The sequence below is a fragment of the Lepidochelys olivacea genome (assembly GCF_965140295.1).
Source record: "Lepidochelys olivacea isolate rLepOli2 genome assembly, chromosome: 1".
Taxonomy (NCBI): Eukaryota; Metazoa; Chordata; order Testudines; family Cheloniidae; genus Lepidochelys; species Lepidochelys olivacea.
Genome location: NC_140411.1, coordinates 197,060,516 through 197,077,701, shown reverse-complemented (window position 1 = coordinate 197,077,701; position 17,186 = coordinate 197,060,516). Strand labels below are relative to the sequence as shown.

General features: G+C 40.1%; 1 protein-coding gene across 5 annotated transcripts in view; it reads left to right on the top strand.

Annotated features, from left to right (window-relative positions):
• ALCAM (activated leukocyte cell adhesion molecule) overlaps positions 1-17,186 on the top strand; it is a 166,979-nt gene that overhangs the window by 100,855 nt on the left and 48,938 nt on the right. The window lies entirely within an intron of this gene.

Sequence of the window (17,186 nt, the reverse complement as noted above, 5' to 3'; positions counted from 1 at the left end):
TTTCATGTTTGTAGTGCTTTTATCTTAAGATAAAAGCAGGCTTGCTTAGAAAGAACTGGGTGGTAACTTAGATCAGTGGCAATCGCTCTGTTATCAGTCTCAGAAGAGAAAGCAAGCAGGTCTGTTTAGACAGTCTGCCTTTGCTGGGAATAACACAGTTGAGGCAGGGAGCTGTTCAGGCTGGACATACCCTGGCCAGATGAGAGCGAGATGCGGGTCTCCACCCAGAAGGGCAACAGCTGGGAGGCTGGAAACGGACAGTGGGTACCCCAGCGGAACCACTGAGTGGAAATGCAGATACAGTTGCCCTGAACCACAGCACACCTCTCTGTTCGTCTTGTTAGTTCAGATCTGAAAAAGAAAGGCAAAGTAGAAATTTCAGCAATAAAAGATGAAATTGTTGTTTTCTCCCGTCACTGATGGAACACATCTGTTTCAGTTCATCATCATTCAGTTGGAGACAGTTGCCAAAACCAGGCCAGCTCCAGGCATCTGTGAAATTTGAAAAACGTTGTCTGTGAGGGCCCCTTAAATCTAAAGAGGCCCTCAAAGGAGCAGTCTGTCATTTATTTAACATAAAGCATACTGATTCCAGCCTGACTCACATCATTATACTTTCAGTGAGCTTTTTTTTTTGCGTTCTCTTTACCTGTGTTATATTCTCAGTATAATTATGTGGTTTGTCTCCAGGTAGCAAAGAACTGTTGATTATTCCACTTGGACTATATTAATATAATCTACATCTTTGTGTTGTATCCCTTTATCAATAAAAAGTGTAGTTGGAAAACAGTCATAGCAACCAAAAGCCTGCCGGCATCAGCAGGGCCCCCATTGCTAGCAGAACCACCCCATGACATAGAAAAGTGAAATTTTCCATTTGCTTGGACACAGAGAGGATAGACATTTTCCATTTAAAGCATATAGAGCTGATTCAGCCTGCTTAGAATGATAGAAAGATCAAACTACACTTCATGCATTCTGTTTAGTGGTTTGATTTTTTTACAAGGCTTTTTAGAATTTATTCTGTATTTCATGTTTTTCACTTTTTTAACTGAGTCAATTGCATTTATTTCTGGAAGACCATATTCTTTGCACATTGCTTATTTAGCAGATGCAAATTTCCTATTTTTTTTTCTATAGTTTTAAGGGCCTTTTTAAGGATGGGAGTTGAAATAAGTGTGACTGGAGTGTATGTGAGAAATAGGTAGAACAAATGGAATGTATGATAGAAATGTACTTGACAGGACACTTTGCTCTTACCTAGCAGTTTTTTGTTCACTTTGCTGACAGGGTAGATAGGAATGAGTGTGTTCTTTTGCTTTTAGGTGATTAAATCTCATTAGAGTGTTAATGGAAGTAGCACACTTGTGAAAAATAGAAGATATACTACCCATAGGTGGTATTTTTGATGGTTGCTGACCAAAGATGACTCTTTTTCATTTATGGTATATTAAAATAACCTTTTTGAAACTTTAGGTTCCAAAGTTCTTCTTTAAAAAGAGACTATGTAAAAAAGGCACTATCTGTCCTTTCTGCATATTGTAGTCATGTCTGCCACACAAAGGGAGCATACCTCCGAGGACAATTTGTTTTTGCTAAGGACAATTACTTACAACTGTGGAGCTCTACTGAGGGCCAAATTTGTCCTGCAGCATCTTTGTTTTTGGTGGCGTTGCATGGAGAAGGAAAAAAGTCCTACCTGATTCTCCGATCTCTGGGAACTTGCTGGTCTCTCAGTTGATTTGAAGTAGCTGAGGTCTGATGAGCATGGTATAAAATAATCCTATTGAAAAGCAGTGCTAGTCATCCAGGAGATGAAGATGAGGAAAAGGATCCTAGACCGCCAAAAGGCTGAGAGCTGGGGAGGACTTAAGGAGAGACAATAGAAGAGCTGGAAAAAGAAAGGCCTAGGATCAAGGTGAGAGTGAGAAGTGCTAGGAAAAAATGGGACATGGTGGACAACAGAATAGTATTAATGTTCATTAAGTGACTAACATAAAGGACATACAAAGATCACCTCAGGGGATAGACAAGGATGACGGAGCCTTGATTATGCCCTAAACAACATTTGACAGGATGGAAAGGAGTCAGACTGAGAAGTGGTATAAGCTACAGAGTTATAGCTGATTCAGCTCTATAACTACTAAGGCTCTGATCTCACAGTAAACTCTACATGGATGTGGAGTTCCAGCTGTGTGAAACTCCTGGTAAGATTAGGCCTAATGGAGGTGCACTGCCAGATTAGAATGGAGCTGAATATTATATTTAAAATGCTAAATGAAATGATTAAAATGCTAAAAGTTAATGGTATCACCATCCATTAAGAGACATCCTTTTCACCTGGCCAGTTGTCTTGTAATTTAGTGAGCATTTTTATTTAGCTTTGACAGATTCGTCTTTATCTTGGGGAATATGGTTTTTCACAGGGCATTTATTATCGCACACCTTCTGTATTTTGACACGCATTTAATTTTCAGTGGTTCAAGGCTGCATTGGTGGTTAATGGAAGAAATTTGTGTGTTTTGATGGGGGTAACAAGTCAGTCATAGAAAACGTTGATCATGTCACAGCTTAGTAAGTGGTAAAATGTTAAAAATGTTATTGAAAAATACTTCAGGTGTTTCATCTGTACCATATGACTGCAGGGAAGCTAATATAACATTGATATCTTTTTTTAGAGAGAAGTCTCCAGAGGCGATCCTGGCAATTACAGGCCAGTTAGCCTAATTTAAATCCAGGTAAATTGGTTGAAACTATAGTAATGAACAGAATTAACAGACACACATATAAGCACAATATGTTGGGGAAGAGACAGCACGGCTTTTGTAAAGGGAAATCATACCTCATCAATCTATTAAAATTCTTTTAGGTGTCAACAAGGACGATCCAGTTGATTTAGAGTGTACTTGGATTTTCAGAAAGTCTTTGAAGTCCCTCACTAAAGGCTAAAGTCCCTCACTGAAGTCCCTCACTAAAGGACTCAGTCATGAGATAAGAAGGAAGGTCCTCTTATGGATCAGTAACTGGTTAAAAGACACGAAACAAAGGATGGGAATTAATGGTCAGTTTTCACAGTGGGAGAGGAAAATAGCAAGGTCTCCCAAGGATCTGTACTAGGACAATGCTGTTTAACATATTCATAAATGATCTGGAAAAAGGGGCAAAATAGTGAGGTGGCAAAGTTTACAGTTGATACAAAATTACTCAAGATAGTTAAGTCCAAAGCTTACTACAGTGAGTTACAAAGGGATCTCATGAAGCTGGGTGATTGGTCAACAAAATGGTAGATGAAATTCAATGGTGATAAGTGCAAAGTAATGGAAAACATAACCCCAACTATACATACAAAATGATGGGATTTAAGTTAGCTGTTACCACTCAAGAAAGAGATGTTGGAGACATCGTGGATGGTTATCTGAAAACATCTGCTCAATGTGCAGCAGCAATCAAAAAAGCTAGCAGAATATTAGGAAAATGATAGGTAATAAGACAGAAAATATCATAATGCCACTATATAAATCCATGTTACGCCCACATCTGGAATAGCATGTGCAATTCTGGTTACACCATCTCAAAAAAAATATATAAAAACTGGAAAAAGTACATAAAAGGGCAACAAAAGTGATTAGGAGTATAAAACAGCTTCCATATGAGGAGCGATTGAAAAGACTGGGACTGTTCAGCTTAGACAAGAGATGACTAAGGGGAGATATGATAGAGATCTATGAAATCATGAATGGTGTAGGGAAGGTGTATAATGAAGTGTTATTTACCCCTTCACATAGTACAATGAGGGTCACCCAATGAAATTAATAGGCAGCAGGTGTAAAACAAACATAAGGAAGTATCGCTTCACACAGTGCACAGTCAACCTGTGGAACTCATTGCTAGGGGATGTTGTTGTGAAGGCCAAAAGTATAACTGGGTTTAAAGAAGAATTAGATAAGTTCATGGAGGATAGATCCATCTATGGCTATTAGCCAAGATGGGCTGGGATACAACCCCATGTTTTGGATGTCCCTAAACTTCTGACTGCCAGAAGCTGGGATTGGATGGCAGAGGATGGATCACTCAATAAATTGCCCTGTTCTGTTCATTTCCTCTTAAGCATATGGCACTAGCTGCTACCAGACAGGATGCTGGGCTAGATGGACCATTGGTCTGACCCAATATGGCCATTCTTATGTTGAGACTTCTCTGATTAGAGACTATAACAGCATATGACTTTACAAATTGACTTTTGTCACCTCTTTGGGGGTTTTGGGTTTTGTTTTGTTTTTTAATCTTGTTTTCTACAATTCACTCACCTCCACTGTGGTGCTTGTTCATTAACGAGAATGTTCTGTGATTTCAGATGTTTGGCAAAATAATCCTTTGCCCTTATTTTCTGATATATTTTATTTTCAGTTGATATAAAACTACAGGAAAGGAATTGTAAAAATATACTCTTTTCTCTTTTCCTTCTCTTCTCATTTGAGGTGCCAATTACTTATGTTTTAACCTTTCTAGAGTATTTGTGCATCTACACTTTTGAAGGTATAGGTCACTCAGTCACTGAAACTCAAAATGCTTTTTTTGTTAAGGGATTATGAAACCTTTACTATATGCCACTCTTTATTGAAAGAATTTGAGATGTCTTACGTGTAGGTCAGTGAATATAAATATTAACCTTTTTTACCTATCCAATTCCCATGCTTTTCTTCCACATCAGTCGTAGTGTATGGAAGAAGCAGAGAGAGTGGGGGAAAATAGGACATAGCTATGTTTCTGTTGTTGGCTGGGAGAACATGAAGAAGGAGCCCCTCCATGTATTTGACTGGGAAAATGTGGATTTAGGGATCCAGGATCCATAGAAATTGCTGGCTCCATATGCATTCTAGCCCCCACAACTATCCTTACTGCTTTCCTGGAAGACAAAATGATGCCAATCTCAAAAGCTGTAGCCCTTTTGAATTACTATATTTTTCTTTCGTATGTTTTAATGAAAGAGGGGAACCTAGGAGCCAACAGGATGTGCATTCTCTAGATTATGGCATAGCTCCCAGGAGAAGAGTATGTTTTAGGTCAGAGTGGTATTTTGACCTCTCATCCCCCACCCCCCCACGACCTTCACAAAACCTCCAGAAATCAACAAAATCCAAAAGGACCCATATGGAAGGGACCTATGTCCTATACATAGACAACATGTTATATATGTTACAAATGTGTGTGAACTGTCATATATGAAAAGGGACGTTTCCCTGTTGTTTCACTTACAGCTCTTTGAGGCAGGGACTCTCATTTAGTATGGGTTTTTTTTGTGAAATGCTTAGCATAATAGGGCCCAAGTATGAGTGAGGCCCCTAAGCAGTACTGCATTATAAATTATTAGGACTTATGATGAGGCTATGCTATTTTGCATGGAACAAAATGGCGCATTTCATGGAGCAACATTTAATTTTCATAAGTCTATTTTAATCATCAACTAAACAAACCTTTTAATAACGTGCTGAAAATGTTTCAGTACATACTAAAGAAAGAAACAAAGTTGTTTTTTTTTTTCCACTCATTCCTTTGATGGTTGGAGTTTTTACTTTAAGAGTAATACATTCTCTAAGGGTTAGGGGGTGAAAAGACTTGTCTCATAATGCTCTTGAATCCTCCTCCTATGCTCCACTTCTGAATGTTTTGGTCCCCACGGGCAGCAAAAATCAGGACACCGGCTCTGAAGACTTGACAGTTGAGTGCAGCAAGGAGTGAAGTAAAGACAAAAACTCAAGAGTTGGGAGAAAAGACACCTGCAGCCTTCTGTCACCCCTGAGAAAAACAGGGATGTTCACTTTGGGGAAAACTGTGACATCTTTCTCTCCCAGCTGCATTCAATGGCCTGATCTGAAGAGAAGTCCAGATGGCACTGAGCAAACCCGACCTACTCCTGCCATCTGTCCTCTCATCCCTACATTAGCAAGATCATGGTTCATCCACATCTCTGAAGCTTCTCTCTGTACATGTGCAGAAAGTGGAAAAACTGTCAAGAAGTCTGGTCTCCACCTCTTTCAAGAGATTAGATTTTCTTGGAAACTGGCCAACTCTATATTGACTTCAAATCTATGATGACAGGGTGATTAGCTGTATGGCTTCAAAATAAAATTTCAGAAGTCCAATATGAAAAACATATGCTATTTACATAGCATTTATGCATAAATGTTATCGTGGGTGTATTGATCCATCATCTCAGTATCAAATTATGAAAAAGCAAATACAGGATTTTTTTTCTTATTTATTGTAATACAGAATATTTTTTTCAAAAACTAATCTAGTGAAGAATCTACAGGGATTTTCAATTACTACTTCTGAGATACAAAGTTTTATTTAACTTGATAAAAAATCTTCAGTCCTTTGAAAACATTAAAATATTGGTTACTCATAGTTTGTCATTTTAAAAAATAAAATACATTCTAGGAGTGATTTTGAGTCACTTAAAAAATAAAATATATTCTGGGAGGTGAACTGCAGAGTCATCTTAGCCAAGAGGAGAAAGCAGAAATAGCAACCACACTCTGATGCCTGAGTGCATCAAGGCCGGGTGGAGGCAGAAAAGGAGATGAAAATGTAATTGGAACAGTTTGTTAGTGTATGGAAAAAATAGATTTTACAGATTTTTGCTTCCCTGTAAAAGCAAAAGAGTGATGTTACAGTGGTCAGAAGCATAACTCTAAAAGGTTAGTCCTCAGAATTCTTCACACTAGACTTGAAAGCAAATTTTCATTCTGCCTGATTAGATACATTTTGAAGCTGAAACTCTGTTGCAGTATTGTCTCAGTAGTCTCTCTCTTTCTTTGTCCACCATTTCCCCATTGCTTCCCACATGGCAGGAGACTTCCATTATTGCTTGGTTTCAGAGTAACAGCCGTGTTAGTCTGTATTCGCAAAAAAGAAAAGGAGTACTTGTGGCACCTTAGAGACTAACCAGTTTATTTGAGCATAAGCTTTTGTGAGCTACAGCTCACTTCATCAAATAAATTGGTTAGTCTCTAAGGTACCACAAGTACACCTTTTCTTTTCCATTATTGCTTGTATCAAACTTTTGCTTGATCATTTAAATTCACTTATTTTACAAATGGAACACTTGTAAAATCATACAATATCTGTACAGTTTATTTTCTTTTTTAAGTAAAGCACAGTTACTTCCGTCAACCATCTGACAAAGGATATGTCCTTTGGCAGATAGAATAGTAGACCTAACAGAGCTTTACTATCTTTGATATTTGTGGTAGTTTCAACAGTAATAGACACACTCTTTGGAAAAGGCTTCTGAAAAATTACTCATCAATTAACCATTAACAAAAACAAAAATTTGGTCTTTCCTCTGAAACATTATAGTAGATAAGTAAGAAATGGATGATGGGAAAACATTTACTGATAATGATCTTCAAAAGTCAATTGTGGGAAAGAGAACTTTTCCATTTCACACCTCTTATAAGATATGCAGTACTTTTTATGATACTGACCATGAATTTCCAATGCTATCACTTCAAATGGTTCCACCCAGTTCTTCTGGGAACATTGTTTTTGCAGGACTTCCAGGAATTCAAGACCTTGATTTAGTAAACTAGTTCAGATAATTTGGAATTACACTAAACTTTGCTACCTATAATGCTATAAATATATGGGGCTTTGCAAAACACGTAAGATAAGAAGGTTCCTATCCTGAAGAGCTTTCAAATTTAAAATTTCAACTTCATTCCATGAAGACAAATCTACATGCTCAAACAGCAACAAGACTGTGCTAACAATGTTTTTGGTTTTGTGTGTGATTGTATGATAGTGCCAGGAAACTTTGTGTAAAATGCAAACTTAATTAAAATTTTCCTTAAAGGGGCGCCATCAAGATTCCAATGCAAAACTTTTTTCTGTCCCCTCAGATGTAAATATCCCACTGATGAGGAGGAAAGCTAACTCCAAAACAAAAGCTGCAATACAGAAATTTGAAGCTGGATAACCAGTACCCACCAAACCTAGAACAGGAGCTTGGTTTTTAGAGTCTGGGTATAAACTAGGTTTCCTGTTTGTAGGATCTGATCCAAAGTTCATTGAAATCCATGGGAGAGTCTGTCCGTTGATGTCAATGTTCTTTGGAAAAAACCCATTAAGAATAACATTTTTACTTCTTGTGGCCCTTAGTTTTTTTTCTTTGAAAGTTGTTAACTCACTGCCCATATGACACACAAGCACAAGTCTTTCACAAACTACCACCACACTAGGAGCAACTGTTGTGATTCCCTGCCCACATACACATACTTGCAATAGCACAGAAGTGGCTGTGGCATCACTTTCGCTAGCTGTCATCCAGCTTGCGCAAGTATGTGTGTACGAGCTGGGAATCACGCCCCTAGTTCGTAGCGTAGATATAGCCACGACGACTGCCTTCTGGTTTCTCTTTTGTACAGGGGTGCTGGAACAATTTATATAGTGGGAGTGCTGGGAGCCACTGAAGCAAACTGGAGCCGCTGTATTTAATGGAAACCACTTCAAGTCAGAGGGTGCGGCAACACTCCCAGCACCCCTAGTCCCAGCACCTGTGCTTTTGTAGGTTTCACTGTCATTCCTGATCAACATGGAGTGGATTAAATGACCAATATGCACTCATAACTACAAACAAATCCGTTGCTGATCTGTTTTCAGGACTACCAATCTTGGCATTTTCCTTCCTTTTTTCAGTTGGGCCTTCAGGGTATGTCTGCACTGCAGCTGGGAGTGAGCTTCCCAGCCTGGGTAGATGGACTCTCACTAACAGGGCTTGAGCTAACAGGCAAAAAATAGCAGTGTGGATGTGGTGGCTGTGGCAGAGATGTGGGCTAGCCACCTGAGCTCAAACGAAGAGGCCCAGGTGGGCTTGAGCATCTGAGCTGCCACCCAAACCGGAATGCCCACATTGCTATTTTTAGCATGCTAGCTTTAGCCCAGCTAGTGTGAGTCTGTCTGCCTAGGCTGGGAGGCTTGCTCCCCGCTGCTGTGTTGGTGTACCCTACTAAAAAAGGGATAGAAACTCTCCCTCCCCCCACCCTATGTTGGTATTAATTCTTCTTTTTGCATTAGCACATTGCATCTGGAAAATTTACTCCTGAGTTAAGACAGTATTTGCTACTCATTTAGTGTGCAGAAGCTAACACACAAAGCAGCTTCTTTGTAACTTGAAAGTTTGATTTGATTCAAAGCACAGAATTTGCTGCACTCCAAATGAACTATTACATTCAGTTGATGGAGGAAATGTGAATTCTTCAGGGGTAATACTGTGCAAAATTTTAAAAAAGAAAACTCCACTTCTTTGGCACTCTATCAAAAATTTCAAGGGACATAACCATTTTGGGACTTCACACAATTAAAACTTTTGAAATGAGTCTTTAAACATAATTGTCTGTAAATAACTTCACAGTTTTAGAAAAGTTCAAGCTGAATTTAGAGTCCGAAAGACTATTTTGCTGTTCATATGTTCTCAGAGTTACTTTCTTAGCATTTAATCTAAATTTGAAAACTATATTAACATGGAAGAAATATATTTTTTCATGTATATGGAATTATAGCTGAAGAATCCATGGCTGTTAATTTTGAATAATGGTTTCCATTCCAAACCACCTGTTTTCAGTGCCTCTTAACTTTCAAAAACTTCCATCTTTTGTGCAGAAATTTTCCAGGACAGGGAATTTTTCTAAAAGACTCTCACAAAAATGGTTCAGCTGTTTTAAGAACAAACTGTGAGTGTGGGGGTGTGAGGGATGCAGTTATGAAAGCTTTCTTACAACTAACTTTTAATGACTTTGATGATGAACGGACTAGTAGTAGAATTTTGAAATTTGAAAATTTTGAAATTAGAGGTAGCCCTCACTGAGAAGTTTAATTTGAGTTCTCTCATAAAAAACATAATTTTGATTTTCTCAGGTTATGAGATGTTAAAATTGTGTTGCCTGTGTGCAATAGGTTTTGTATGAATTCTCTCCCTAAACTCATAAAGTTCCCAGTTCTGAAGACATTTATGCACAGGAGTGTCTTTACCCAAAAGTACTCGCATTGAACTCCCCTTTGGATATAGGTAAGTGAGCAAAGTTATTTGTAGGATCTAGGCCAAAGTGTACAGCTAGGGATGGCTGTGCTGCATGTGTGTGCATGGATAGCTTAGCTACAGAATTAAATTCCTAGTGGACATGTGCACTAGCTGTGGAGGCCTTGACTCAGTCCTGCCCTTCTTCATAACTTATAAAGGGGTTAGGCTGGGCCTGAGGTACACCTTGTGTAAAGTGCACAGGAGCTGAATGAAGAGTGCCACAAGAGCTTTTGGCTTCGTCCCCATGGACTTTGTAAGGTCCAAAGGGATTAGGGGAAACTGCTGCCCGCATCGTATAGTTGGAAGATGGGAGGAGCTGCACAGCTCCTAAATTTCACAGAAGAGGGGATTTTCTAAGCTGTGTGGGACAGGGGATTCCAGTGGTGGTAAATAGATAATGGTAACGATGGAATTTCCATGTGTTGTTGCCAATCTTTAGCAAGACAGCAGTAGTTGGGAGTCCTGGAAAGTGAATTTCCTTTGTTTTTTACATTTCCCCTTCCCCCACATCATTTTTCTACACAAGTTATGCTGGGCTGGTTTATTTCCCAATACAACATCCTCATTGTATGAATAACTCTCTGGTGCATAGCAAAGGATGCCAGCTTCATTGTAGGGTCAGGTCCTGCCATGTATAGTATCTTTACGGCAATGTATTGGTTAGCACTTCCTTTTTCATAATAATACCATTCTACTTGTTTCCATACTCAGAGCTGTTAATGTGTTTGGTTCATTTTTTCTATTTAGAAGAAAGTGTGATGATTTGTTCGTGCTTATTGCTTTGTGAGATAACAGCTTTGCCTTCTTCCCTTACTGAGTTTTAACACATTCTCTTTGGCCCTGTTGTTTGCAACTAACTTTTTTGCATTACATATTTTTATTGAATGTTTAGAAAAGAGTACACTCACTTGGGGCATGATCCTGGAAGGTGCTGAGTGCTATGTTCCTACTCGAGCTAAGTACTTACGGACCTACTTAATTTCAAGTACAGAGACTACCTACATGCTTAAAAGTTAAGCAGTTTCTTAAGGGATTTGCTGTAGTACCTTGCAAGGTCAAGCCTATATTTTGAGTTTGGGTCTTGCAAAGGAATCCACATGAAAAGACCCTTTTGTCTACATAGAACCAGTTCTTTTGGCCCTTTTAAAGAGGTTACCATATTATCAGTAAAGATTCCAAAGGAATTATCATTGTCCATTGTATCAGTTCTTAGAAACATACGAAGAGTATTTTCTTATTCCTTTTAAAATTACGATTAAAAATTACCGCAAGGGAAATTAACATTTTTTAAAAAGCAATTGAAGGAATGTTTGGCTTCAGACAAACTGACAAAGACCAAAAAAAAAGTTGAGTTGACACTCCTTAAATAGCCTTATTGTACCATCTTACAAATGTCTGTGATCAGCGCATGATGCTATATATTCATCTGTGTTGGCACAGCAGGACAAGATAAGTACAGCGTGTCAGCCTCAACTTCAAAGTTCATTTCTTTTTGGTGTGTTAAGTTGAACAGGAAAAAATGTGCATGATTGCATAGATTCACAATGACCAGATATCATTTAACAATCGGTCCCTAGTTAATCACCAAATTATAGATTTACTGTTTTCTTTCTTTAAACAAGGTATAGATATAAATTATTTGATATAGCCTCTCTATCTCTATCTCCTATCTCTATCAAATCACTTGTCCAGAAAGTCGTTTTCTGGCACTGTCATATTCCTAAGTATGGATGTAGGTGTTTAACCTTTGAAGTTTTAAAATATTCCCACATTTTTTTTTCTATTTTGATGTCTAACTTTTTTTTAAAAAAAAGACAGTACTGTACTGGAAGGTCAGTTGATATTAAGTAGATAAGGAAGATATGCAAATTATTTTAACTCTGTGAAATAGAATGCAAAATATTAATTAAATATTAAAAATAGTCTTTTTAAAAAATGCTTTTGATTAAAACAAAGAACCTCTGAGTGTAAATGAACATGAACATGGAACACTAGATTATCCGGGTGGTACGGAATTAGGCCAAACTAAGGTTTGTTTTTTGTTGTAAATGCTTAAAGGTCTATACAGTCCATTAAACATATGTCAGCATATTGCATTGAGGAATAGCTTATGATCCTTTAAGTACAATCTGTGGCCTAAATTTTGCATTCTGTTTAAATGCAGAGTAACAAAGGGTATGTCTACACAGCAAAGAAAAACCCACAGCTGGCCCTTGCCAGCTGACTTGGCCTTAAGGGGCTCGGGTTTCAGAGCTATTCCATTGCTGTGTAAACTTCCGGGCTCGAGAAGAAGCTCAGGCTGTAGGACCCTGTGTGGTTGGAGGGTCCCCAGGCTCCGGTTGCAGCCCAGGGTTAGAAGACTACACAGCAATGAAACAGCCCTGCAAGCCTGATTCAGCTGGCACAGGCCAGCCACTGTTTTTTCTTTTCTGTCTAGAAGTACCCTAAGAGCAGAATGTGGTCTTCTACTGTAATGCATGTACAGAAAGGATAATAGTTAAGGATGTGTGTTCATCCATAATTTTGTCACTTCCTAACTTTGATTTTTTTAACCAGGTAAACAGTCTTTATAGGAGGAGTTAGGTATGCCCACTGTATTGAAAATAAGATTGTCAATGGATTTTGATTGCGAGCTCCCCCCCCCCTTCTTTTTTTTTATGCAGATAGTAGCCTGTCCCTTGGACACTTAAAACTATCTAGGATTTTCTGTATCATGCCAGAAGATTAACATCAAAACATCAGATTGCCCTTCATTTGCCTGATGATTGGCTGTTTGAATTGATTAAGATCAATGCAAGCAGAGAATGGAACAACCCTATGGAAAGCAAACACTGAAGATGATAAAAGACAGTGTCTGAGAGCCAAAAAGCTTGGAAAGTGGCTTGCTGTGGCTCAAATGAGGAGATGCTTGCTTTTGGCACGGTGGGATAGGTAGCTATGGCAGACTTGCTGATTGACCTGGGGGGGTAAGGTAAGGAGTCCAGGGGGTGCACATCTCTGCCTGCAGATCCAGGAGCATAAAAGAGCATAAGCTGACGCTTGGGTCCCCAAAGTGTGTGGTTTGGAAACGAGAGTGATCTACCGGGGCCTGATTTAAAGCCCTCTGAAGTACATGGGAGTCTTTCCATTGATTTCAATTAGCTTTAGATTGGGAGCTAGATAAATGTGTGAGGACCTCTGACACACATTGTACTGTGTTTCATCCTTATTGAAAGTCAAGTAATTAAGTCATAATAGAGAGATTTTGCAGATGAGAATCCACCTCTCTCTATCGGACTGATTTTTCCCTTCAAGTAGCTTCAGAATATAGTTTGCAGTTAAATAAGCACATTTCAGTAGTAACGCTACCAGAAAGCCGATCATCCTCAGACATCTCAGTCCCTAATATGTGACCCAGAAAAGACTCCAGTCCCTTAAGTTTAGTGGCCTCTGCATTATAGGCTGAAAGTTTTTAGATTTGTGCCAACGCCTTTTGTATTATATCAGGAAATCCCAACTTAGCTGTCACTCATGCTGCTTTGCCCTAAAAATACATTATTAATACAAAAAAGTGAGTTCACAATCTTAGCAGGAGGTAGCTATTGTCATTATTAAAACACTCACATTTTCTAGACTGACCACCAAATGAAGGCGTAGGAGGATGTGTGTATATACATAGAATCGTAGGACTGGAAGGGACCTTGAGAGGTCATTTAGTTCAGTCCCCTGCACTCATGGCAGGACTAAGTATTATCTAGACCATCCCTGACGGGTGTTTGTCTAACCTGCTCTTAAAAATATCCAGTGATGGAGATTCCACAACCTCCCTAGGCAATTTATTCCAGTGCTTAACCACCCTGACAGGAAGTTTTTCCTAATGCCCAAACCTTAGCTTGTGGTTCACTATGACTCCCAGATCCCTTTCTGCAGTATCCTTCCTAGGCAGTCATTTCCCATTTTCTGTGTGTGCAGCTGATTGTTCCTTCCTAAGTGGAGTACTTTGCATTTGTCCTTATTGAATTTCATCGTATTTACTTCAGACCATTTCTCCAGTTTGTCCAGATCATTTTTAATTTTAATCCTATCCTCCAAAGCACTTGCAACCCCTCCCATCTTGGTATTGTCTGCAAACTCTGTAAGTGTACTCTGTATGCCATTATCCAAATCACTGATGAAGATATTGAACGGAACCAAACTCAGAATTGATCCCTGCAGGCCCCCACTCATTATGCCCTTCCAGCTTGACTGTGAACCACTGATGATTACTCTCTGGGAATGGCTTTCCAACCAGTTCTGCACCTACCTTATAGTAGCTCCATCTAGGTTGTATTTCCCTAGTTTGTTTGAGAAGGTCATTTGAGACCGTATCAAAAGCTTTACGAAAGTCAAGTATACCACACCTACCGCTTTTCCCCCCTCTCCTCCATCCACAAGGCTTGTCACCCTGTCAAAGAAAGTTATTAGGTTGGTTTGACATGATTTGTTCTTGACAAATCCATGCTGATTGTCATTTATCACCTTGTTATCTTCTAGGTGTTTGCAAATTGCTTAATTATCTGCTCCATTATCTTTCTAGGTATTGAAGTTAAGATGACTGGTCTGTAATTCCCTGGGTTGTCCTAATTTCCCTTTATATAGATGGGCACTATAATTGCCCTTTCTAGTCCTCTGGAATCTCTCCCATCTTCATGACTTTTCAGAGATAATCGCTAATGGCTCCAATATCTCCTCAGTCAGCTCCTTGAGTATTCTAGGATGTATTTCATCAGGCCCTGGTGACTTGAAGACATTTAAGTCTAAGTAATTTTTAACTTGTTCTTTCCCAGTTTAGCCTCTGATCCTAACTTATTTTCACTGGCATTCACTATGCTAGATGTCCAATAGCTATAAACATTTTGGTGAAAAGTGAAACAAAGTCATTTAGCACTTCTGCCATTTCCACATTTTCCGTTATTGTTTTCCCCCTTTCATTTTCTACCCTATCCTTGGTCTTCCTCTTGCTTCTAATATATTTGTAGAATGTTGTTACCCTTTGTCTCTAGCTAGCTTAATCTCATTTTGCCCCTGGGTCTTCCTAATTTTTTCCCTACATACTTGTCCCTACATATGTGCCTGCAGTCTCCCTAGGGCTCAGCAAGGGAAAAACAGATGAAAAGATACCTGTTGCTATTTCACAGCTGAGACTGAACTGCTTAATAAAATATTTACAGTAAGCAAGCATCTCCTTCCCCTCTCCCCCTGTACCATGGCCACTACACATACACACAAATTAATCTGGACTGCCCAAAATGCAATCAAAACTTGTGCAGAGATGGGGATTCTTAGACCTGTTAGAAATTTTGGAACCAAATGCTGTGTGTGTGCGCGCGTGTGTGTATAAAATATATAGGACTGCTATTTGTTCCGGATGCTTCGGATATGGAGATGCTGATTAATTTACCTCTGCTGAGTAGCAGGGACAAAGTACGTCATGCAAAAAATAAAAAATAAAAACACAACAACCCTGCTGCTCTGTATTAATGAGACTTAATTCTTAGGTTTTAGAAAATTAACAGCAGTAGCAGCACTGAAATTCCCAGGAACAAAACCTCACCAACCAGAAATTATGCATGAAAACACAAAACAGTTTTCTTTGTGTACACAAAATAAAAAACCAACTCAAAGGGAGCAGATTTTCAGCAATGGCCTCCTTTTTTGCACCCCCAGTTACTTGTGCTCTCTTTATTTCAGGCTCAGAACATGGGGTTTTCTTGTTCATTTAGTACCACGATATTTAAAAAAAAAATCTCTGTGAGAGCACATCTGAGTAGTAGCATAGTATCTCTAAACTTTGTATTGTTAAGGCAGGCTGTCACTGCCAAAAGTTTCCATTGCTTCAGTTAAGATTGCCAGGTTTCTAATTGCACAAAACCAAACTCCCTAGCCCCACCCCTTCCCCAAGGGCCCAAGCCCTGCTCACTACATTCCCCCTCCCTTGGTGGCTGACTGTCTCCCACCCTCATCACTTTCACTGGGCAGAGGCTTGGGGTGTGGGAGGGGGTGCGGACTCTGGGCTGGGGATGAGGGGTTTAGGGGACAGGAGGGGGCTCCAGGCTGGAGGTGAGGCCGAGGGAATCGGAGTGCGGGAGGGGGCTGCTGGTTGTGGGAGGGGGTGCTGGCTCTGGGGCGGGGCAGGGAATGCGGGGTTTAGGGTGCCAGAGGGGCATCCAGGTTTGGCGGGGGCTCAGGCTTGGGGAAGGGGGGTGCGGGCTCTGAGCTGTAGCCTGCCTGTCCTGGCACCACACTGCATGCACCCAGAAGCAGCTAGCAGGTCTGGGGGAGCAGGAGGCTCTGTGTGCTGTTCTTGCCCACAGGCACCTCCCCCCCAGCTCCCAGCCAATGGGAGTGTGGAGCCGGCACTCAGGGTGAGGGCAGCATGCGGAGTCCCATGCCCCCTGCCTAGGAGCCAGACCTGTGTTTCCTGGGCACAGTGCAGTGCTAGGACAGCTAGGGACTAGCCTGCCTTAGATCCGCAGCACCGCCGACCGGAGCCACCAGGGTCCCTTTTTGACTAGGTGTTTCCTCTGGCCAGGAGGGATTTTAAGGGTGTTTACCCTTCCCTTTATATTTGACAGCTATGCAAGTGCTAGTGTCCATGCAAGGAACTAGGGGAGTTATAACCTCCCAGCCCCTATCACAGAGAAATCAATGAGTGCCACGTTGCCACTTGCTTTTCACTAGAGCAGGTAGTTAGTGAGAGACCAGGAATAGAAGCTCTGCCATTCCCACATGCTAGCAGGTGCAGCCGAGCTGATACAGAAGGTGTTATAACTTGTTAAGTTGGCAGCCGATTGTTACCTTTATTTATGAAGCAGGAAGAAGGGAAGAGATTGTGCTTTGAAACACCCCTCTGACAGTGCTTCCTGAGGCTACTCTTTTTTCCCTTATCGAGGCCCGTGTAGAAAGGCTGACTAGCCTGACACAAACTAGCCTGACTGTATTGTCCCAGCCAAAGCATGGTGACTTCACTGCGATATCATAGAGGAAAAAAACTGACCTAGGAGACAACTAGGTTTGCTTAAATCTATTTGTAATGATTCAGTCAAAGTAGGCTAAGTAAGCACTTTAAGCTAGATTTAGATCTTCG